Source organism: Chiloscyllium punctatum, chromosome 43, assembly GCF_047496795.1.
Source record: "Chiloscyllium punctatum isolate Juve2018m chromosome 43, sChiPun1.3, whole genome shotgun sequence".
Lineage (NCBI taxonomy): Eukaryota > Metazoa > Chordata > Chondrichthyes > Orectolobiformes > Hemiscylliidae > Chiloscyllium > Chiloscyllium punctatum.
The window spans coordinates 23,217,350-23,240,057 of record NC_092781.1 but is presented as its reverse complement, the minus strand read 5'-3'; positions in this window follow the sequence as shown (position 1 = coordinate 23,240,057).

Genomic DNA, 22,708 nt, shown 5'->3' with positions numbered 1-22,708 from the left:
TTCATTGATAATATGACTGAAGATTGATTCAATGATGGAATGACTGTGGTTCGATTATTTGAATGAATCATTTAAACGTGAGACATTGAATGAATGAGAGAATCTCTACTCATTGAATTATCACAGGTAGGTTGTTTCAGACAATATCTGAGATTAGTTTGATTGATTGATTCAATTTCGTTTATTGACTGAATAACTCTCGTTTGTTTTAATGAATGAATGCAATTTAATTCTCTGTATGAATGAGGTATGAAATGAATGAGAGAATGTCTCCTCAAGGAATTATCACGTTGATTGAATGAATGAGTGCATTTTGTTTCATTAAATGAAAGAAGTTTTGCATATGATATGAACACAGGCAGTTTCCTTGATTGAATGAATGAGGGCAGTTTGTAAGATTAAATGTCTGAGTTTTGTTTGATTCATTGACTCATTGCATAACATTTGATTTATTGATTGAAGGACAGTAATTTGTTTCCATGAATGAATGAATTCAGTTTGATTCTCTCAATGAATGAGGTAAGCTTGAGGCATGGGATAAGTACAGTTAGTTTCATGGAATGATGTGTGCTGTTGGTTACATTGAATGAATGACAAAGCAGTGTTCAATTGAGTGATTGCGTTTTGCTCGTAATATTGAATGAATGAGTAAAACTCTTCGCATTGAATGAACACTGGCAGTTTTTTTCGTTGAATTGATTGAAACAGTTTGATTCATTAAATGTCTGAGTATAGTTTCGTCGATAGATTCAATGCATAACATTTATTCTATTGAATGAATGTTTGTAGTTTGCTTCAATGAATAAAGGAATGCAGTTTGATTCTGTGAATGAATGAGACAAACTTGAGGCATGGACTGAATGAGATAAGCTCCACTCATTGTGTGAAAAATTGAGTAAGTTTGATGGAATGATGAGTGCAGTTTGTTTCATTGAATGAGGAGTGCAGTTTTCTTCAGCAATGAATTGAATGAATGCGTGCAAGTTGTGATGTAGAATTTTATGAGCGAAGCTCTGCTCAATGAATGAATACCGAAAGTCAGTATCATTGAATGAATGAGTGCAGTCGATATATTAAATGTCTCAGTTTTGTTCGATTCATTCAATCCACGTATAACATTTGACTTATTGAATGAATGACAGTAATTTGTTTCCATGAATGAATGAATTTAGTTTGACTCTCTGAATCTATGAGTTATGTTTGAGGCATGGAATATGTACAGTTAGAGACATGGAATGATATGTGCTGTTTGTTTGATTGAATAAATGACAACGCAATGTTTAATACAGAGATTGCGTTAAGCTCGTACTATTGAATGAATGAGTTAACCTGTCCATATTGTATGAACACTGGCAGTTTGTTTCGTTGATTGAATGAATGCAGTTTGCTCTGTGAAATGCCTGAGTTTAGTTTGGTTCATTGAATGAATTCATAACTGGTTTTATTGAATGAATGTTTGTAGTTTGCTTCAATGAATGAATGCAGTTTGATTCTCTGAATGAATGAGACAAACTTGAGGCATGGAATAAATGAGATAAGCTCCACTCATTGACTGAACAAATTCAGTTCGTTTCATGGAATGAATGAGTGCAGTTCCGTTTCATTGAATGAAGGAGTGCAGTTTGCTTCAGCAATCGATTGAATATATGCGTAAAAGTCGTAATCTTGACTTTTATAAGAGAAACTCTACTCAATGAATGAACACGGGCAGTTTTTGCGTCATTGAATGAGTGAGTGCAGTTTGATATATGAAATGTCTGAATTTTCTTTGATTCATTGCATCAAGGCATAACATTTAATTCATATTGAATGAATGTCTGCAGTTTGTTTCAATGAATGAATGGACTCATTCTTTCAATAAGCGAGCTGAGCCTAAGGCATGGAATGAACGAGAGAAGCTCCATTTCTTGGCTTAACACGTGCAGTTGGTTTCATGGAATGATGTGTGCTGTTTGGTTCATTGAATGAATGACAACACAGTGTTTAATAGAGTCAATACGTTAAGTTGAATGAGAGAATCTCTACTCATTAAATGAACAAGTCGGGTTTGTTTCAATGATTGAATGAGACCAGTTTGAATCATGAAATGTCGGAGTTTAGTATTTTCATTGAATGAATGCAATTGATTCATTGATAATATGACTGAAGATTGATTCAATGATTGAATGACTGTGGTTCGATTATTTGAATGAATCATTTAAACGTGAGACATTGAATGAATGAGAGAATCTCTACTCATTGAATGATCACAGGTAGGTTGTTTCAGACAATATCTGAGATTAGTTTGATTGATTGAATCAATTTCGTTTATGGACTGAATAACTCTCGTTTGTTTTAATGAATGAATGCAATTTAATTCTCTGTATGAATGAGGTATGAAATGAATGAGAGAATGTCTCCTCAAGGAATTATCACGTTCATTGAATGAATGAGTGCATTTTGTTTCATTAAATGAAAGAAATTTTGCATATTATATGAACACAGGCAGTTTCCTTGATTGAATGAATGAGGGCTGTGTGTAAGATTAAATGTCTGAGTTTTGTTTGATTCATTGACTCATTGCATAACATTTGATTTATTGAATGAAGGATAGTAATTTGTTTCCATGAATGAATGAATTCAGTTTGATTCTCTGAATGAATGAGGTAGGCATGAGGCATGGGATAAGTGCAGTTAGTTTCATGGAATGATGTGTGCTGTTGGTTACATTGTAATTGAGTGATTGCGTTTTGCTCGTAATATTGAATGAATGAGTAAAACTCTTCGCATTGAATGAACACTGGCAGTTTTTTTCGTTGAATTGATTGAAGCAGTTTGATTCATTAAATGTCTGAGTTTAGTTTGTTCCATTGATTCAATGCATAACATTTGTTCTGTTGAATGAATGTTTGTAGTTTGCCTCAATGAATAAACGAATGCAGTTTGATTCTCTGAATGAATGAGACAAACTTGAGACATGGAATGAATGAGGTAAGCTCCACAAATTCAGTTCGTTTCATGGAATGAATGAGTGCAGTTCGTTTCATTGAATGAAGGAGTGCAGTTTGATTCAACAATGCATTGAATGAATGCGTGAAAGTCGTAATCTTGACATTTATAAGAGAAGCTCTACTCAATGAATGAACACGGGCAGGTTTTGCGTCATTGAATGAGTGAGTACAGTTTGATGTATGAAATGTCTTAGTTTTCTTTGATTCATTGCATCAAGGCCTAACATTTGGTTTATTGAATGAATGTCTGCAGTTTGGTTCAATGAATGAATGAACTCATTCTCTCAATAAGTGAGGTGAGCCTCAGGCATGGAATGAACGAGAGAAGCACCATTCCATGGCTTAACACTTGCTTTTGGTTTCATGGAATGATGTGTGCTGTTTGGTTCATTGAATGAATGACAACACAGTGTTTAATAGAGTCAATGCGTAAAGTTGAATGAGAGAAGCTCTACTCATTAAATGAACACGTGCGGTTTGTTTCAATGAATGAATGAGACCAGTTTGAATCATTAAATGCCTGAGTTTAGTATTTTCAGTGAATGAATGCATTACATTCATTGATAATATTACTGAGGATTGATTCAATGAATGAATGACTGTGGTTCGATCATTTGAATGAATCATTTAAGCTTGAGACATTGAATGAATGAGAGAATCTCTACTCATTGAATTATTACAGGTCGTTTGTTTCATTCAATATCTGCGATTAGTTTGATTGATTGAATCAATTTCGTTTATGGACAGAATGACTCTAGATTAATTCAATGAATGAATACAATTTTATTTTCTGTATGAATGAGGTATGAAACGAATGAGAGAAGGTCTACTCAAGGAATTAACACGTTCATTTAATGAATGATTGCATTTTGTTTCATTAAATGAAAGAAGCTCTGCATATAAAATGAACACAGGCAGTTTCCTTGATTGAATGAATGAGGGCAGTTTGTGACATTAAATGTCTGAGTTTTGTTTGATTCTTTGGCTCAATGCATAACATTTGATTTATTGAATGAAGGACAGTAATTTGTTTCCATGAATGAATGAATTCAGGCTAATACTCTGAATGAATGAGGTAAGCTTGAGACATGGAATACGTGCAGTTAGTTTCATGGAATGATGTGTGCTCTTGGATACATGGAATGAATGACAAAGCAGTGTTTAATTGAGTGATTGCGTTGTTCTCGTAATAATGAATGAATGAGTAAAACTCTACTCGTTGAATCAACACTGGCAGTTTGTTTCGTTGAATTGATTGAAAGCAGTTTGATTCATTAAATGTCTGAATTTCGTTTGGTTCATTGAATCAATGCATAACATTTGGTTTATTGACTGAATGTTTGTAGTTTACTTCAATAAATGAATGAATGCAGTTTGATTCTCTGAATGAATGAGACATAGTTGAGGCATGGACTGAATGTGATCAGCTCCACTCATTGACTGAGAAATTGAGTAAGTTCATGGAATGATGAGGGCTGTTCATTGAATGAATGACAAAGCAGTCGGTGGCTGAGATGTGAATTTATCGAGTTTTACAAAGTTTTGAGGAACAAGGATAGGATAAATAGACAAAGTCTTTTCCCTAGGGTTTGGGAGTCCAGAACCAGCGTGCCTTGTTTTAGGGTGAGAGGGGAAAGATGCAAAAGAGACGTAATAGAACATAGAACATAGAACATAGAACAATACAGCACAGAACAGGCCCTTCGGCCCACGATGTTGTGCCGAACTTCTATCCTAGATTAAGCACCCATCCATGTACCTATCCAAATGCCGCTTAAAGGTCGCCAATGAATCTGACTCTACCACTCCCACGGGCAGCGCATTCCATGCCCCCACCACTCTCTGGGTGAAGAACCCACTCCTGACATCTCCCCTATACCTTCCACCGTTCACCTTAAATTTATGTCCCCTTGTAACACTCTGTTGTACCCGGGGAAAAAGTTTCTGACTGTCTACTCTATCTATTCCTCTGATCATCTTATAAACCTCTATCAAGTCACCCCTCATCCTTCGCCGTTCCAACGAGAAAAGGCCGAGAACTCTCAACCTATCCTCGTACGACCTACTCTCCATTCCAGGCAACATCCTGGTAAATCTTCTCTGCACCCTCTCCAAAGCTTCCACATCTTTCCTAAAGTGAGGCGACCAGAACTGCACACAGTACTCCAAATGTGGCCTAACCAAAGTCCTGTACAGCTGCAACATCACCTCACGACTCTTGAATTCAATCCCTCTGCTAATGAACGATAATACTCCATAGGCCTTCTTACAAACTCTATCCACCTGAGTGGCAACCTTCAAAGATCTATGTACATAGACCCCAAGATCCCTCTGTTCCTCCACCTGACCAAGAACCCTACCATTAACCCTGTATTCCGCATTCTTATTTGTTCTTCCAAAATGGACAACTTCACACTTGGCAGGGTTGAACTCCATCTGCCACTCCTCAGCCCAGCTCTGCATCATATCTAAGTCCCTCTGCAGCCGACAACAGCCCTCCTCACTGTCCACAACTCCACCTATCTTTGTATCATCTGCAAATTTACTGACCCACCCTTCGACTCCCTCATCTAAGTCATTAATAAAAATTACAAACAGCAGAGGACCCAGAACTGATCCCTGCGGAACTCCACTTGTAACTGGACTCCATGCTGAATATTTACCATCTACTACCACTCTCTGACTTCGACCGGTTAGCCAGTTTTCTATCCAATTGGCCAAATTTCCCTCTATCCCATGCCTCCTGACTTTCCGCATAAGCCTACCATGGGGAACCTTATCAAATGCCTTACTAAAATCCATGTACACTACATCCACTGCTCTACCCTCATCCACATGCTTGGTCACCTCCTCGAAGAATTCAATAAGACTTGTAAGGCAAGACCTACCCTTCACAAATCCGTGCTGGCTGTCCCTAATCAAGCAGTGCCGTTCCAGATACTCGTAAATCCTATCCCTCAGTACCCTTTCCATTACTTTGCCTACCACAGAAGTAAGACTAACTGGCCTGTAATTCCCGGGGTTATCCCTATTCCCTTTTTTGAACAGGGGCACAACATTCGCTACTCTCCAGTCCCCTGGTACCACCCCCGTTGCCAGTGAAGACGAGAAGATCATTGCCAACGGTACTGCAATTTCCTCTCTTGCTTCCCACATAATCCTAGGATATATCCCGTCAGGCCCGGGGGACTTGTCTATCCTCAAGTTGTTCAAAATGTCCAACACATCTTCCTTCCTAACAGATATCTCTTCTAGCTTATCAGTCCGTTTCACACTCTCCTCTTCAACAATACAGTCCCTCTCGTTCGTAAATACTGAAGAGAAGTACTTGTTCAAGACCTCTCCTATCTCTTCCGACTCAATACACAGTCTCCCACCACTGTCCTTGATCGGACCTACCCTCGTTCTCGTCATTCTCAGGTTTCTCACATACGCATAGAATGCCTTGGGGTTATCCTTGATCCTATCCGCCAGGGATTTTTCATGCCCTCTCTTAGCTCTCCTAATCCCTTTCTTCAGGTCCCTTCTGGCTATCCTGTATCCCTCCACTGCTCTGTCTGAACCTTGTTTCCTCAACCTTATGTAAGCCTCCTTCTTCCTCTTTACTAGACATTCAACCTCCCTCGTCAACCAAGGCTCCCTCACACGACCATTTCTTTCCTGCCTGATCGGTACATACATATCAAGGACACGTCGTATCTGCTCCTTGAAAAAGTCCCACATTTCCACCACATCCTTCCCTGACAGCCTATGCTCCCAACGTATGCTCCTCAAATCCTGTCTTACAGCATCGTAATTTCCCTTCCCCCAATTGTAGAAACTTCCTTGTTGTGCGCACCTATCTCTCTCCATAACCAAGGTGAAAGTCACAGAATTGTGGTCGCCATCACCAAAATGTTCACCCACTAACAAGCCCACCACTTGTCCCGGTTCGTTACCGAGTACCAAATCCAATATGGCCTCCCCTCTGGTTGGACAATGTAATGGACAATGTTTTTACGCAGACGGTGGTACATGTATCTGATGAGGTGCCAGAGGATGTAGTGGAGTCTGGTATAATTGCAACATTTGAGAGGCATTTGGAAGGGTATATGAATGGGAAGGGTTTGGAGGGTGGAACTAGATTGGGTTGGGATATCTGGTCGGTATGGACTGGTTGGAATGAAAGGTCTGTTTCCTTGCTGTACATCTCTGTGACTCTATGACACTATAAGTTGAATGCTTGAACACTGATAGTGTCTCTCAATCATCCTGTGCTTTAGAAATATTCGATCAACACTGGTGTATCAGTTCACACTCACCTGCAACCCCGCCCTCAATGAAACATCAGTCGATCTTTACTCTAGAGCCACTCACTCTCGATCAGAGAGACACCTGTCCACTAACTCTCAGACAGATATCGGACGATGTTTGGTATCTCTCAGTTAGCCCTCTCTCTCAGAATACATCTGTACACTGTCTGCAATCATTCAGTGCCCTTTCTCTCAGGGAACTGTATTAGATGGTTTAGTGTTTGACTTACTCCATGTCAGGGACAATTATTTGCAGTGACTGGAATCCCTCAGTTCCCTCTGTCTCTCAAGGAGAAATCTGCATCCTGACTGCAGCTGATCAATACCACCTCTCGCTCGGGCTGCTCTCGGTACAGGCACATATCTGCCTCTGTCTAGGTAGATACTGCTATCAGGCAGTGTCCTCTTTCTCAAGCAGATATCTGAGCACAGACTGGTTTCTGTAAGTGCCCTCTTCTTTGAGGAAGATATCTGGAAAATGACTGGTGTCCCTCATTCGCCCACGTCTCAGACAGATATCTGTACACTGACGTGTGTCCCTTAGCCATCCATCTCCATCCCACTGATATAGCTTTATAATGTGTCGAAAGATAGTCTTTTTCTGACTAAAGACTTTTCCTTGGCTCAAGAAGACTCTGTCGTTGACGTTCTCAAGAGGGGCAGTTAACTGGTCCAGGCTCCGATCGATCTGTCGTACAGAGATACAACAATATTGAGAGGTTTTATAATTATATTCAAACAAATGAGACTCCAGGCCAAAGTTGTGAATTTTAAACGTAACCTCTGTAAAAAAAAGAGGAGTGGTCGACTGTCTCGTTAACTGAGCTGAGAAGTTTTAGTTCAGTCTTGAACCGGTTGGAAGCTCAACAGGGAGTTGTGTGGAAGCTCTCTGGTACTCTTTTTGTCCTCCAATCTCAACTTGTAAACATGCGTTCCATTTATACTGCTTTTCAAAGGGTGTTTGCTTCTTGGGACTGTAGTGTATATTTGCTTCAGCATAATTAAGTTGAGTTAAATATTATGAACTTTGTAGGGGTTATTATTCTGTTCTTTGTGTTTCATTGTGTAGTTTTGTGAATAAATTTCCTCTGGCAGCCTACAGGATGACCTGAAATTTGGTGGAGAGGGGCTTTGAGTGACTTACCAGGGCAGAGCACCTTAACCTGGCTCTTGCAGCCATTATGCCTCTTACTGTGCGGATTGACCGGGCTGAGCATCTATGAGTTTCTGTCTCAGTGTCTGAAAGATTGTGGGTAGTGCTTAGATCTGAATCGCAGATTTGATAGATTTACTCCATGAAAGCAGCCATTCTGAAGCCTCTGAAGCATGTCTCTAACTGGAGAGCGGGAGGGTGAGGCAGAGCTGTAAGCAACTGGAATGGTGAACCTAGCCTCTTTAATACTTGTCTCTCCATGTATTTCCTTTGCCTCGCATTTGTCTCATTTTTCCTCTTATCTGTGTCTCTTCGTCTCTGCCTCTCTTTGTCTTTTTCTCTGTCTTCAATTCTTTCTCACACCCTGTACCAATTTGTAAAGATAACTGCTTGGCATGCTGTCGACCTCTTCCCACCATCCTCTCACTGTGTTTCTCTCTGACATTATCTTTTCCTGTTCTCCCTCTATCTCTACGTAAACAGGTCTGACGTTGTCTCTCAGTCTTTGAGCCTGAATTTTCCCTTTATCGTTTCTATCTCTCGCTCACACACTTTCTCTTGACGTTGTACTCTGCCTGCACCCTAAAAAAATTGCAGTGCCCCACATGACCGTGCACATCTGCATTTCCTTGCCAAAAACGTTACTTCACACTTATCCAGATTGAGCTGTATTTGTCACTTTTTTGCCTGACTAGCCATTTGAATTATATTATCCTGCAGTTTACAGGTTTTTACCTCACAGGCAACGATCTGGTGAAATATATTTATATATCATTTGTAAATTGCTTCTTACATTGATAACTCCACATCAGTGGTATTTAACAGCGAAAGCATGTACCACTACTCGACACGAAGGAGGTCATGTGGAAACAACTTCCTCATGACATCCACATTACCAAAGAGGATGAACAACTCGTCAAGACCTTCCCCGCATCTCTACTTCTAGCCTTACATCAACTAACAAACCTTAAACAGGTCATGATTTGTGGCAAAAGTCCTTCACCCATGATCTTAACTTGCAATCTTATTTTGGAGACATCTTGTATCTTTGTTGTTCCTCAAATGAGTGGTTAATTTACCAACCAGCCGATCACGTTGGAGCAGAAATCACAGATAACGCACAGCACAGAGAGACACCATTTCTCCAAGTGTTCTGGCGACAGTAAGGCCGAACAATTATTGCCAAATCCCTGGATAGAGGAAGTGACCTTTAGGTTTTTCCTCTCTAATGCTCAGCCAGCTGAGGAATTTCCGTCATCACAATCAACACCTTCCCAAAATCTAGTTGCTCAACTTCAATATCATCTCCATTGCGATCAGACTGGGTGTGGCAAAGGAAGTCATTCATGTTCGTCAAATACAAACTTGCCTTAACAATCCACGTTGAATATTCTTAGAGTAGTCGGCCTCACTCTCAGTGATCATTGAAAATGTCTCAGAGATTTTTTTTGCAATCCCTTTCCCACCCCTGGAAATGAAATAGCAGCCGGTTCCCACTCTTATTATATCTCCCCGATACCATCCAACACAAGGGCAATAATTATTGCCCAGAGAGACTCCATCTCTCTGACCCAGGAAATTCACTGCTGTACAGGTCAATGACTACTACTGGCTGCAAGTAAGATTTGCAGCAAACTCACAGACATGCACAGAGTCTCTCCGGGTTAATCAAGCAGCTCATGTGATTAAACAGACTTTTTTCTGTGCACTTGGTACACAATTAGATTTTTAAAAAATGTATCATAAAGAATTTTGTTTAGATGTTCGTGAACTTATTCAGTTGCACTATGCCGGAGCTGTGCAGTACTTACTCAAAATACTCTGGGTTTAGTTGTAAGCGGATGAAAAATATAATTTGAAACGTAAACGAAGGACTCGGGAATTCTCGCCGTTTAGAAGCTCCAGATTGCAAAACTGTATTTTAAGCTTTCATAGCCTGATGCTTAAACCTACCCTCTCCCTCTCTCACAGAAGCTTTTGGAAACATCGAACTACTTTTTCAGTTTTCCAGGGAGAGCAGAATCTAGCTGTTTTTGTAGGAATCAATTGTTTAATAAACAATACGAATTGAAAGAAGAAAATATACTCAGAGACTCAGAATAATTCTGATCCAGCTCCTCACTGCATTTCATGAAAAATACATCATTATCACAAAGAAGGAACAACGTATGTGGGAGTTCAGAGGCGAATGAAATCTTATACAATGAAACTGTATTTATTTTCTGAGTAAAGTCGACGAGCGATTATATTCATTTGGCAGTGATAGGTCAGACTGTGTCGCTCAAACCAACCTGTCAGTGTTCCTTGGACCTCATGAGTTTAACTTTCCTCCTGTATTAGTCAAGAATATCACAGAATGTTCACGGAACAGAGTGAGAACATGAATTCCATCGTCTCTGCGTCTGCTAAAGAGACACATTAACTGTGATTCCCGCGATTGTAAACAGGGTATTTGTAATATTCAGTCTCATGTTCTCTTATCTGAACTTTGAAAGTCGGAGTATTTGTAACGGATATTAATGTGCAACCTTTCCCCAGAAATTCAAACAAGAAAGAGAACGGTCAAAAAAGGATCCGAGGGCCAAGAGAGAAAGATAGAAATTAGAAGCAATTTTATCTCATTCTGGCAAAAGCATGAATAGCACCAATTGTTTCACTGATATATTGAAGAAAGAGCTATGAGTGGATACCCAACCTGTACTGGTCCAAACGTTACAGATACAAGTTGGACCAATGCAGGGAGCCAGAACCATACCTTTGACTTGGAGAAAGTAAGACAAGCAAAAAAAGAAATTGCAAATGGGCTCAGCCTGGTGAAAGTGGATTATGTTGGTTGTGGACTGCTCATGTCTCTTTTTTGCAGAAGAAGCAGAGCACTTTCAGATTATTCCGATGGTATATGGATATGCAGAGTAATTGCAATGGTAAGGAGGAGGCAGCTAGGGCCAAAGGAAACAACCAGAAATTGTGCAAGTGACGTAAAACCTCAGTGGATTTGTGAATGTTAAGTGTTGCTTCCAATTACTTTCGATTTCAATAAACCATTGCGCTCCCAGACAATCATTTAAAGCTACACCTTGAGTTCAACTCATCGACCGCCAATTCTGCGATGCCACAGCGAGAAACCGTAATTACCTCCTCAAGAGACAGACACGAGCTGCAATAGGCAGTTGTGCAGTAATTCCCAGGAGCCGAAAAACTATATCATGTTCTTCGTAGCCTGAAACACATTACCAATGAGGATGAACAACTCGTCAAGACCTTCCCTGCATCTCTACTTCTAGCCCAACATCAACTACCAAACCTTAAACAGGTCATGATTTGTAGCAAGCTGCCCAGCCTTCGGAACAACGACAGCATACCACAATGTCACAGCAGCTGCTGCAAGACATGTTAGAGTATCGACATGGGTAACGCCATTACACGTGAGGACACGTCCCATCATGCACGCGGCAGGTAATCGCATGATTCAGCCTGTTTTGTCTGTCTTATATGCTGCAGGCAATGATGCCCTGAGGCATGTTACGTTGGCCAGACCGAGCAAATACCATGACAATGGATGAATTGGCACTGCACAACAATCACCAGGTCGGACTGTTCCCTCACATTCGGGGTTGTGCTATCCACCAAGGCGAACATTGGGAGAAGCATCAACTGAAGAGTGGCTGATCAGAAGCTAATAGCGAAATTCCCCACTAATGGGAACGACGTTAACCGGGACCTTTGGTTCATGTCACACTGGAGACGACCCCATTGGACAATGCTCTCTCTGTCTCTCTCTCTCTCTCTCACACACACACACGCAATGCATACACACAAACACACAAACATTTGCACACACACAATCACCCATGCAGACACTCCCTCATACACAATATAAATTTTGCAAACATGTTCTTAACCTTCACAACCACCTGAAGAAGGAGCGGCACTCTGAAAGTTAGTGCTTCCAAATAAACACGTTGTACTCTCACCTGGTGTTGTGTGATTTTTATAACATTCTGCAGCAATTTTGTTCCATTTAATTTATTCAGCAAGTTCTAAAATTTTAGTTCTTCTGTCTTCACATTTATTGCGAGACTTGCATTTTCCCACGACTTTCATTTTATTGTTTTATATTTCCATCATCTGCACATTTACAACTAAGTCTCGGAACACAGACAGACCTATTAGGAGTAAGAACACAGTAGCAGATTTTTGAATCACCTCCATATTACTGGAAATCTGAAAGTGCGAGATCAGCTGGGAGAGCAGGAGTATCGTTAATTCTCTGATCGAGGGATCCTTTTTTTACAGCAAGAATGTCATTAGTTTCTGAACAGAGAGGGAAAGAGCACAGTTCACTGTGAAGAAAAAAAACATGCACGTGTTCTGTGGCTGGACAAGGCTTCAGATAATTATTTGGCCTTGACACACAAGTCCTATCACCTCGGAGAAAAGCCATGGAAATGTGAGGATTGAAGCAAGTTATGCCGTAACCACTCTGAGGTGGAAATACACCAACGCTGTCACATTGGGGAAAGACCATGAAGATATTGGGAGTGTGACGAAACATTCAGGTACTTGCCTGATCTGGAGAACGGTCCGCACATTCAGAATGGGGTGAGGCCATTCACATGTTTCAAGTGTCGGAAGAGATTTATTCACTGTTCCCACCTTGCAACCAAACTGGCAGATTCACACTGGGAAGAGAACTTTTAAATGCTCAGATGGCATGGTTCCTGGAAATAGTTCTGGAAACTGCAGTCCCATCAACAGTTTCACTCTGAGGACAGACTGCTCAGAAAATAAAAGTGTTCAAGACGTCATCTGAATTTACTCTCCTCTTGTACACCTGCAGTCTGCGTGTGAAGTGATTTAATTGGTCATCCCAACTCACAACATACATTTGAATCCGCACCGAGGAGAGACCATTTAAATGCTGAGTCTGCAGGATGTGTTTCAAACGTTCGAGAGAACTGATGAGCATTCGATATGGTAAAACTGATGAGACTCTGTACATGCTCTCACTGTGGGATTGTTATCAAAATATCGTCTCATATCTCTGCACATGAGCGAATTCACATCGAGGAGAGGCCATGCTACTCCAGTGAGTACACACTGAGGAGACAAATTTCAATTGATCCAATCCGTGTGAAATGCTTTAAAAATTTGCATCATGTAAAGATCTTATTAACATATTCACACTGCGGAGAGAGAATTTAATTGCCCAGACTGCAGGAGGTACTGGAAGAAATTTGTCAATGTGATGATTCATCAATGTGTTCCAACTCAGGAGAGCCTGTTCGACACTCGCTCTCGCAATCATCCTATCCACAATGCACCAGCGAGTTCATAATTAGAAGAAGACAATCACCTGTATTGAGTGTGGGATTGCTCTCATGTTTAGTTCACAGAAAACTACAGAAGTTGAAAGTTCCTGTTCGTCACATCCAGGACTAACTGCATGTTCATTGGCTCATACATTCCAGCTGTTTGCGTTGTTAATACTTTGGGTAAAAAAATTAAAATAGCTTAGTAATTCAATATTGTGTGCTTTTTTTCCCTAAACATCCTCTGTAAACAACTTTTGTTTGAGGCTGACAGTCCCCTAATTCTCCGCTAACATCACGTTCAACACCAAGTGTAAGAATCTCATGGAACGTCTTTCGCATTGAGATTTAGGCACTCTGATTCGTTGCCTCTGCTGCTTCCCTCCCTTCCGCTACCTCATTGGGTAAAATGTGGCGGCATGGTGAACCAGTGGTCAGAAATGCTGCATCACAAGGAGAAATGGAAACTTGCGTGGAGTTTGCACATTGTTCTGTTCTGCGAGGGCTTCCTCCTGGTGCTCTGCTTTCCTCCCAAACTCCAAGGACGCGCGGATGAGGTGGACTTGTCATACTAAATTTCCCAAAGTGTCCAGTGTCTGCCAGTCTCTTCCTTCAGTATTTCTAATTTTAAACACGCTTCTCTGCTTTTGTCTCACTTCTTTCCCATACCATTTGTTGTTTCTCTGCCTCTTCATTTCTGTTCTTGTGCATTTTTTTATTCACTCCCACTCTGTCTTCCCCCCTTCATCTCTCTCCAGAACACGACTCTCCCAGGTGCTTGTCTGTCTCAACTATGCCTTTTTGTTAGGCCGTCTGTTTTCTGACACCCATGTTCTTTTGTTCGCCTTTTTATTCCTTGCCGTTTTTAGTGTCCCTTTGTTTCGCGTGTCTCTTTATCATGTGCACTGTTTCGTTGTTCCCCGTCTCTGTATTCCTCAGTCTATCTCCTTTCCTGTACCTCTGCAGACCTCCGCCGCCAGATTTTTCAGGCCCTCTAAAATGATGCAGACCCGGTATATTTTGCAAGCCTCAAACTCCCCTAATTTTGTAGCGGAGCGCTCAGTTATAGGGGAAACTATCAAGGCCGAATTAAAGTAGAAGAGAAGAGCGCAGAATTCAGGAGAGATTGTTAAAATCTCCAGTGTATGTACAAATAGGACAGAATTTATGGAAGGATGAACAATCAAACATCAAGTACAATGGGCAAACAAATGATAATGAGATAATGAGAAGAGGGACAGTGAAGACAGAATGAAGCGACTATGTCTGACTGCATGCAGTATAAGAAGAAGGTAAATGAGCTTGTGGCATGGATTGACATTGGAATGTTTACGTTTGGAATCACGGAGACGTGGCTGCAAGCGGTTCAGGATTGGTACCTCAATATTCAAGGATATGCATCCTATTGAAATGATAGTCAGGTGAGCAGTGGGGATGGGGTTACCTTATTAGTACTAAATAAAATTAAATCATTGTTAAGAAATGAAGTAGGGCCCGATGGTGTAGAATATGTGTGGGTAGAATTGAGGAAATGCAAAGTCTAAAAGTAACCTCCAGTTGCCTCCAAAGAGTACTCAGGAATTTGGGCACAAGATAAACCAGGACATAGAAAAGATATATTGGAACGGCAGGTTGGTGGTGTGGGAACCTTTAAGAGGCAGTGTACATAATTTTATTAAATTTACTGTGCAATTTGAAAGGAAGAAGATGAATCAGAGATAATGTTGTTTAATCTGAGTAAAGTAATGACGGAGGCACGACCTGGATAGAATTGACTTAGAGAGGTAGAGAACACGAAAGACAGAGGAACAAAAATGGTAGGGGTTTCTACGACTTATTCAAGATACACAGCAGAGATTCTTTCCGAGCAAAAACAAAATAGGGAGGATGAGGCAACCATGGCTGAGTAAGGAAGTCAGGCATGGCATTAAACAAAAGAGAAAACATTTCATATCGTGAAATGCAGTGGGAAACCAGAGCATGGCGAAACTTGCAATGACCAAGAGAGGGTACCAAAAGCGATAAAAGGGGGGAGAAGATTAAACATGAGAGTAACCTCACCAGTAATTTCAAAGAAGACTCAGAATTCCTTTACATCTAAAAAGGGAAAAAGACAGCAAAATTTGACTTTGGGCCCCTGGAAAATGACGCTGAAAAGACAGTTGATAGAAACAGAAATGGCTGAGGAATGAATTCCTTTGTGTTAGTGGATGACATATGTAATACAAGAATACAAATCTGTGAAGGGACAGAGCTGTGTATGTCGGTCATCACCAAGGAGACGGTGTGTGTAAAGCTAATTGGTCTGAAGGTGAGTAAATCAGCTGGAACATATGGACTACAACCCAGAGTTAAAAGGGAGGTAGGTGAAGAGATCGTAAAGATGTTAGTGATGATTTTTCGGGTATCACTAGAGTCAGGGAGGCTCCCAGCAGAATAGACGATTGCTATTATGACACTCCTGTAAAATTGGAGTAAGTAAAAAGACGGAAAAGTACAGGCGAATTAGCCTAACCTCGGTTGTGGGTAAGATCGTGGAATCCGTTGTGAAGGATGCGATTTCTGAATTCTTGAAAGTAAATTCTGGTAAAATAGGACAACGTCAGCGAAGCTGCTAAAAAAGCTGTCACACAGGACACTGCACAACACCGACAATGATTTCTGAAGAAGATGTACACTGGGCTGATAGTGTGAATTGTTTCTCTGTCCACGTGTAATTCCTCCAGCACTTCCTGTTTTTGTCTCAGATTTTCGACAGCTTCATGAAGCGTTCTCAAGCTCCGCCCAGTACTATGTCGTCACCGTTCCGCCCGCGCATCCTTGGGCAAGATGGTGGCTGTTCAACTTGGAGATGCAAAATATTTTTCCACAATTTATTTTTCAAGTGCACTAATGTCGCTTATAAAGGATATTGCCTCCCTCCCTCCCTCTAGGTCCTGAAGTCTTACCGTCACGAAAAGCATGTCTCTCCCCATTTACCACGGAGATGAAACCAAAACTGCGAATTCACCTCCCTCTCCTCAATGAGTACAGTGGACACCACGGGAATACTGGGTAGTTTCTCGCCATTTAATTCAACTTTTACAGGCAATTATTTCTATTCATTAATACTTTTCTCTTTCCTGCATTACAAGCTTCTGCCATCCAAATTAAATTTGAAATATCAAAATTGGTGCATGTAAAGATACCTTATAATTCAATGCATCCATCAAATCTCTCAAACCCTCTCTGCAATATAATCTTGTCATTAAAATACTTGATCACTCAAATCATTTTGTAAATTTAAATCCTGAACTGATTGTAATGTATTTTGGAAACACCTTTCGCAAGTGAATGTTGATCACTAAAACAAAGAGATATGTCAGTTTCTTCTGAGTATCTTTGAACACACTTATTTTGTCAACTCATTTTACAAAGAATCGGAAGATAGTAAACTGAAGTGTTTCTCTGATTCCAGTTCTGTGCTATCTTTTGAGCTACAAAGTCCAGCAGGAGAGTTTACATTGAAGTATGATGGAATTGTTTCAGTGGTGAATATTATTTAGCATTCATCTATAATTCAATACCCAACTTGTACTGCTGTGGTTGATAGGTCAGTCTCTGGTATGATCCCTTTCCTGTGGATCTGAATCCATGTACATCTGTTTCATCACTGTCCTCCACGATTATCTCTTTGCCACTGTCCAACCAGTGCTTCCCCTAATAATGAATATTATAACCTGATGTGTTAGTGTTTCATTATTTCGTCAGTCTTGTTCAAATGAGGGCTTCATCACGGCAGCTCTCTAATTTATGTGCTGCTAAACTATTCCACTCATTTACGTGGGCCTCCTTTGCATTCATCACTTGGACTCTACTATGGTACTGATTGCTTTTACTAGTCGTGCTCCCTCTTACATGCACTACTTTTTTCCATGTTCTTACGTGCTCGCACCCAGTTCGTTTTTTCTCTTTCATCACTGAGTGGCCAGACGCTTTTGCAGGTCCAGGCCCTTCCTTAACAGATAATTGGAAAAGACTTACGTAGAACATGAAAAAAACAACACAGGAACTGGCCCACGATGTTTGCTGAGTAGGACGCCAAATTTAACTCATCCCTTCTGCGTGCCCGTGTTCCATTTCCCGCCATACTTTGTGTAGTCACGTGCACGTCTAAAAACCATCTAGAATTCCACGTCGTGTCAGTGTCCACCACCATCCCTGACAACATTCCTCAGACTCCTTCCATGCTCTGCGCAAAAATCTTGCCCCTCACATCTTCGTACTCTTCTGTGGGAGCAACCCTACCTTGATTGAACTCCACAGCCCTCGCTAACTGTGTAACTTCGTCCAGTCACTCCAGACCTCACGATCACTTTCACCTCCTGCAGACACTCCAACCCTCCCTATCGCTGTCACCTCCTCCAGTCACGCGAACCTCCTTGTCGTTGTCACCTCCTCCAGATACTCCAACCCTCCCTATCGATGTCACCTGCTAACACCACCTTGCCAATCTTGGCAATCTTCCAGTCATTCGAACCCTGCATCTTATTAAACTTTCTCTGGTCATGACAATGTCAAAAGGAATGTGGTGAATGCAGGAACAGGGTAACGAGTTAGATGATCTTTCGTGATTATATTGGACAGTGAGCAGGCTAGTGGAACTGAATGGCCGACACATGCATTTCTATGTAACTCTCTGTCTCCATGACTTGCTTCAGTATTTACCATCCTCCCTATCTGTTTAACCAACAAAATCTCCTCACAATGGAACTTTTACAGACACAGATTACTCCTGATCAGTCCTCCAGTCCCAACAACCCTCCCATTCTGTTTCGAACTTCAGCCCAAAACACTCCCTATCTTTGTAACTTCCTTCAGTAGCTGGATCACTCCCTATCTCTGTGGCATCATATCCAACAGCGTCACTGCCTTTGTGTGCTTCTCCAATCCCGAAAACCCAACGTCTTTGTAACCTTATCACACACACTGACAAATCTTCCCAATCTTCTCTATCTCTGTTTACTTTTCGTGCTCTTCACACTTCGTTGTCTGATTGACCATTTTTAGATTTTCTGCTCTTCCTGTCTTTGCAAGCTTCACCAGTCGCTGTCGCACTCCTTCCATCTGTAAACTCCTCCGATCCTTGCAACACTTGCTGTCCAACCCCCCTGTTGCTCCCATTCTCTCAGGCCTACTGCAATCCCTACAAACTCTGTTGACCACTGACTCTGAACCACCATCAGGTTTTCCTGCAATCTGTAAACCTCTCCAGTTGCAACAACAGGCCGACCATAATGTGTGTTTGCTCCTCCACCCCCTACAACTTCCCTGCAGCGCAAACCATCTCTCTGTAACTCTGAAACTTTCCATCCGTGCTCCTTATTACTGTCTCTAAAATTTCCCTTTTTCTGTAATTGCTCCGATCCCTCCAAACCTTCCGAGCTCTGTAAACATCTGCAGTTGCTCCGTCCCTCTTAGCCACCACAGCGAATTACAGCTTATTTTCCCCTCCCTAAATCCTAAAGGATTGCAGTGGCTCGACGAGTTCAATAGCGAGTAACATATTTCAGAGACTTACTACCTTCCTCGTCTGTGTCACATCTTCAAATCACTACAACTCACCCTGTGTCTATGATCTCATCCAGTCCTGCCAATTTTCCCTTACATTGTACTTTTCCTGCACTGAGCGCCCTTAAACACCAGCAGCTTCTGCAGGTCTCCCTTAAACTTTAAGGATCTCACCCGCTTCTAATTCTCCCGTTGCTCTTGAGTCGACCCACTCCTTCCCTGCCAACTCGCATAATCCTGATAAACTGATTTGGGATTGTCTTTAATCTAATTGACCAAAGATATTTCACGATGCCGTTTAGCTCTCCTAACTCTTTGCACACGTTTTTATTCTGTTTATTTTTATCTTTTTAAGGCCTCTGGCAGTCATCAGGTTCCAAAATCTTAAATATGCCTCCTTTTTCTTTTTGACTGAGCTCACAATTGTCAGCAAAGGTTCCCAAAGCTTGCCATCCTTAACAACCTGCCACGATGACCAGATCATATATTGCTCAATGCAGTATCATCGAGAAGGGTCGAGTGGGCTTCTCAGACAATTTTTCCAGATTCATAACGATAGCCCTAATTGTTGAATCTTCTTTAGTCTTCAATTCAAGTTCAGAACCATATCCAAACCTTTTACATCTACTTGTGGTTTCAGTTTTTGCCTTTGATTTTCCCTACTTTACTTATTTTCGTGCTCTTTATTGAAAAGTAACCTGCTAAATTTGCTTGATACTTCTTGGCAGCATAGTTGCTCATACACTGTTTGCTTTCTAACATCCTTTCGGATCTCGCTCCTTCACTTTCGACACTCCTCTGTAATACGGATGTCCCACTGTCTGACATTAATGTAGCATTTGTGTCTGTAAGCTCGTAGAGCTCCTGGGAAATCTGGATTTCGCAGCCTGGCCCGTTTTACTTTTGAGAACACGCTTTCTCACAGCCACTTTAATTTCCACTCAGAATACCTGATCTGATTCTGATTTATCTTCTCGTTATTGTTTCCTCTTGAATTGAATGACATCACTTCTCAACTTATTAAAGTTAGACCAAGTCATATTAAATAACCAACTTTTCCTCTACCTTTGTCCTTTACAAAACTTATGTTACAATCAAATGAGTTCTGATCACTCCTCCCCAGATGCTGCCCTTTTCTTTCCAGATGGCAATGATCAAGAGTGTGGAAGATGCTGTGCCATTGTACTCACACCTGCTGCTGAGTGTCGGTGGTGGAGGGAGTGAGTCATTGTGGATAAGGACCAATCAAATGGGCTGTTTGTTCTCTGATTATGTTATGCTTTTTGAGTGGTGTTGGAGCTGCACTCATTCAGACAAGTGGAAATTATTGCACCATATTCATGACTTAAGATTCAGAGGTAGTGGACAGGCTATGGACAGACGGGAGAAAAGTTACTAGCTGCAGGATTCCTAGCATCTGAACTGATGTTCTAACCATAGTAGCAAGATCGTCTTCGATAAACCTGAGGATATTACTGCCAATGGATTCAGCAAAGTGAATACCATTGGATATCAAACAGCGCTGGTGACATAGCTTATGATGGTCATTGTCTAGTATTTGTAAGATGCGAATATTTCTTGCCATTTGTCTGCCCATGCATGGCTGTTGGCCAAGTCTTGCTACATTTGGGCATGGACTGACTTTGTGATCTTATGAGCTGGGATTGTAAAATCATGAGCGAAATTCATCACATCTGACCTGAAGATAGACGGAGCTTGGTGATATGATTTTCCCATGTATCTGTTTTCTTTATCCTTGTCGATTGACGTGGGTTTGGAATGTCCTGACTAATAAGTACTGATGCAATTCATTTTGTGGGTGGTACGCACTGCAACTATTCAGCTTCAGTGGTGGAGGAGATAGAAGCTTGTGAAAGTGATAGCATTAAAATATACTGGTTTTATCCCATGTTATTTAGGTACATTATCCTTCATCGTCTTTGGGGACACGTTTTGAGGTGTCAGTAGGTGAGTTACTCACTGCAGAATCCGTAGTGTCTGTTCTGTTCTTGAAGACAGTGGCTACTTGAGGGCAATTTCTTGTCAGTGATAACACATAAATTTCTGACAAACACCGTGTTGGGGACTCAGTGGTGATCGTGATATTAAAAATCAACAAAGGACTATTTAATTCTTCATTATTGTATTTGTCCAGAATTTGTTTGGCGTGAATACTATTTGCTATTTTTGAGAATAAACCTGGATTTTTCCAGATCGTGTTACATTTGAACATGAACCTTTTCAGTATCTGGGGAATGGTATAATCAGTTAGCATTCCCACGTCTGACCATATGATGGAGAGAGGATCAATGCAGCATCTGAACATGTTTGAGCCTCCTTGTTGCTGAATGGCTGGCGATGCCCTGGAGTTGAATTCACTGACACTAACAAGAACCTTGTTGTTTACTCGTGATTACTCCAACCAGCAGAGTGTTTGCTATTCTCACACAGTGTACAATGGTGCCTTGTTGTTCAAACTAATTAGTCTCAGTGTCCCTTCGAATTTCCACGATTTTGAACGAAGCTTGCACTTGGATTGTGTATCTCAGGTGAGGTTACGATTAAAGTGTGCAGGTGCGTTAGCGAAGCAGCACGTGACGAGGGCACAACAGAGACAGAAGCAGGTGGCAGATTAAAAAATCTAATGTTTGGATGTATCCCATGGGGATGACGCATTGGCATTGCGACCCGTGGTAGGAGATCCCTTTAATGAAAGGCTATCGAATTTAGAAAAAATCAGGTAATCTGAATGGTAAAGATGTCGGACAGAAAATACAAGCTATATCGGGAATGTTATGTGAACATGTTGAAATCTTATCATAATGGAGACAGTAAATTGGGAAAAAATGTTGTCAGTTATTGCCGTGAAAAGTGAGGAATTAAATCCACAGAAAATAGAAGATTACAGTGCAACGCAGGCGTTTCAGCTAACGATGTCTTGCGGAGCTGTGGAAACAATCTGAAGCCTATCTATCCTACACTGTTCAATTTTAATTCAAAGGTTTATCCAATGACCAGTTAAATGGCTGTAAAGTTGACGGGTCTACTACTGTTGCAGGAAGGCGCTCCGCAGCCCTACTACTCCCTGAGTAAAGAAACTACCTCTGACATCTGTCAGATATCTATCACTCGTCAGTTTAAAGCCATGTCCCCTGTGCTAGAAATCACCATATGAGAAAAGGATTCTTAATGTCTCCCCTCTCTAATCCTCTGATTACCTGATGTGCCTCAATCCAGTCACCTCTAAACATTCTCTCCAACGAAAATAGCCTCAAGTTCCTCAGCCTTTCCTCAGAAGAATTTCCCTCCATTCCAGGCAACATCTTAGTTAATCTCATCTTCACTCTTTTCAAAGCTTCCATATCCTTCCTTTAATACGCAATATTCCTAGTGCAGCTGCACCAGATTATG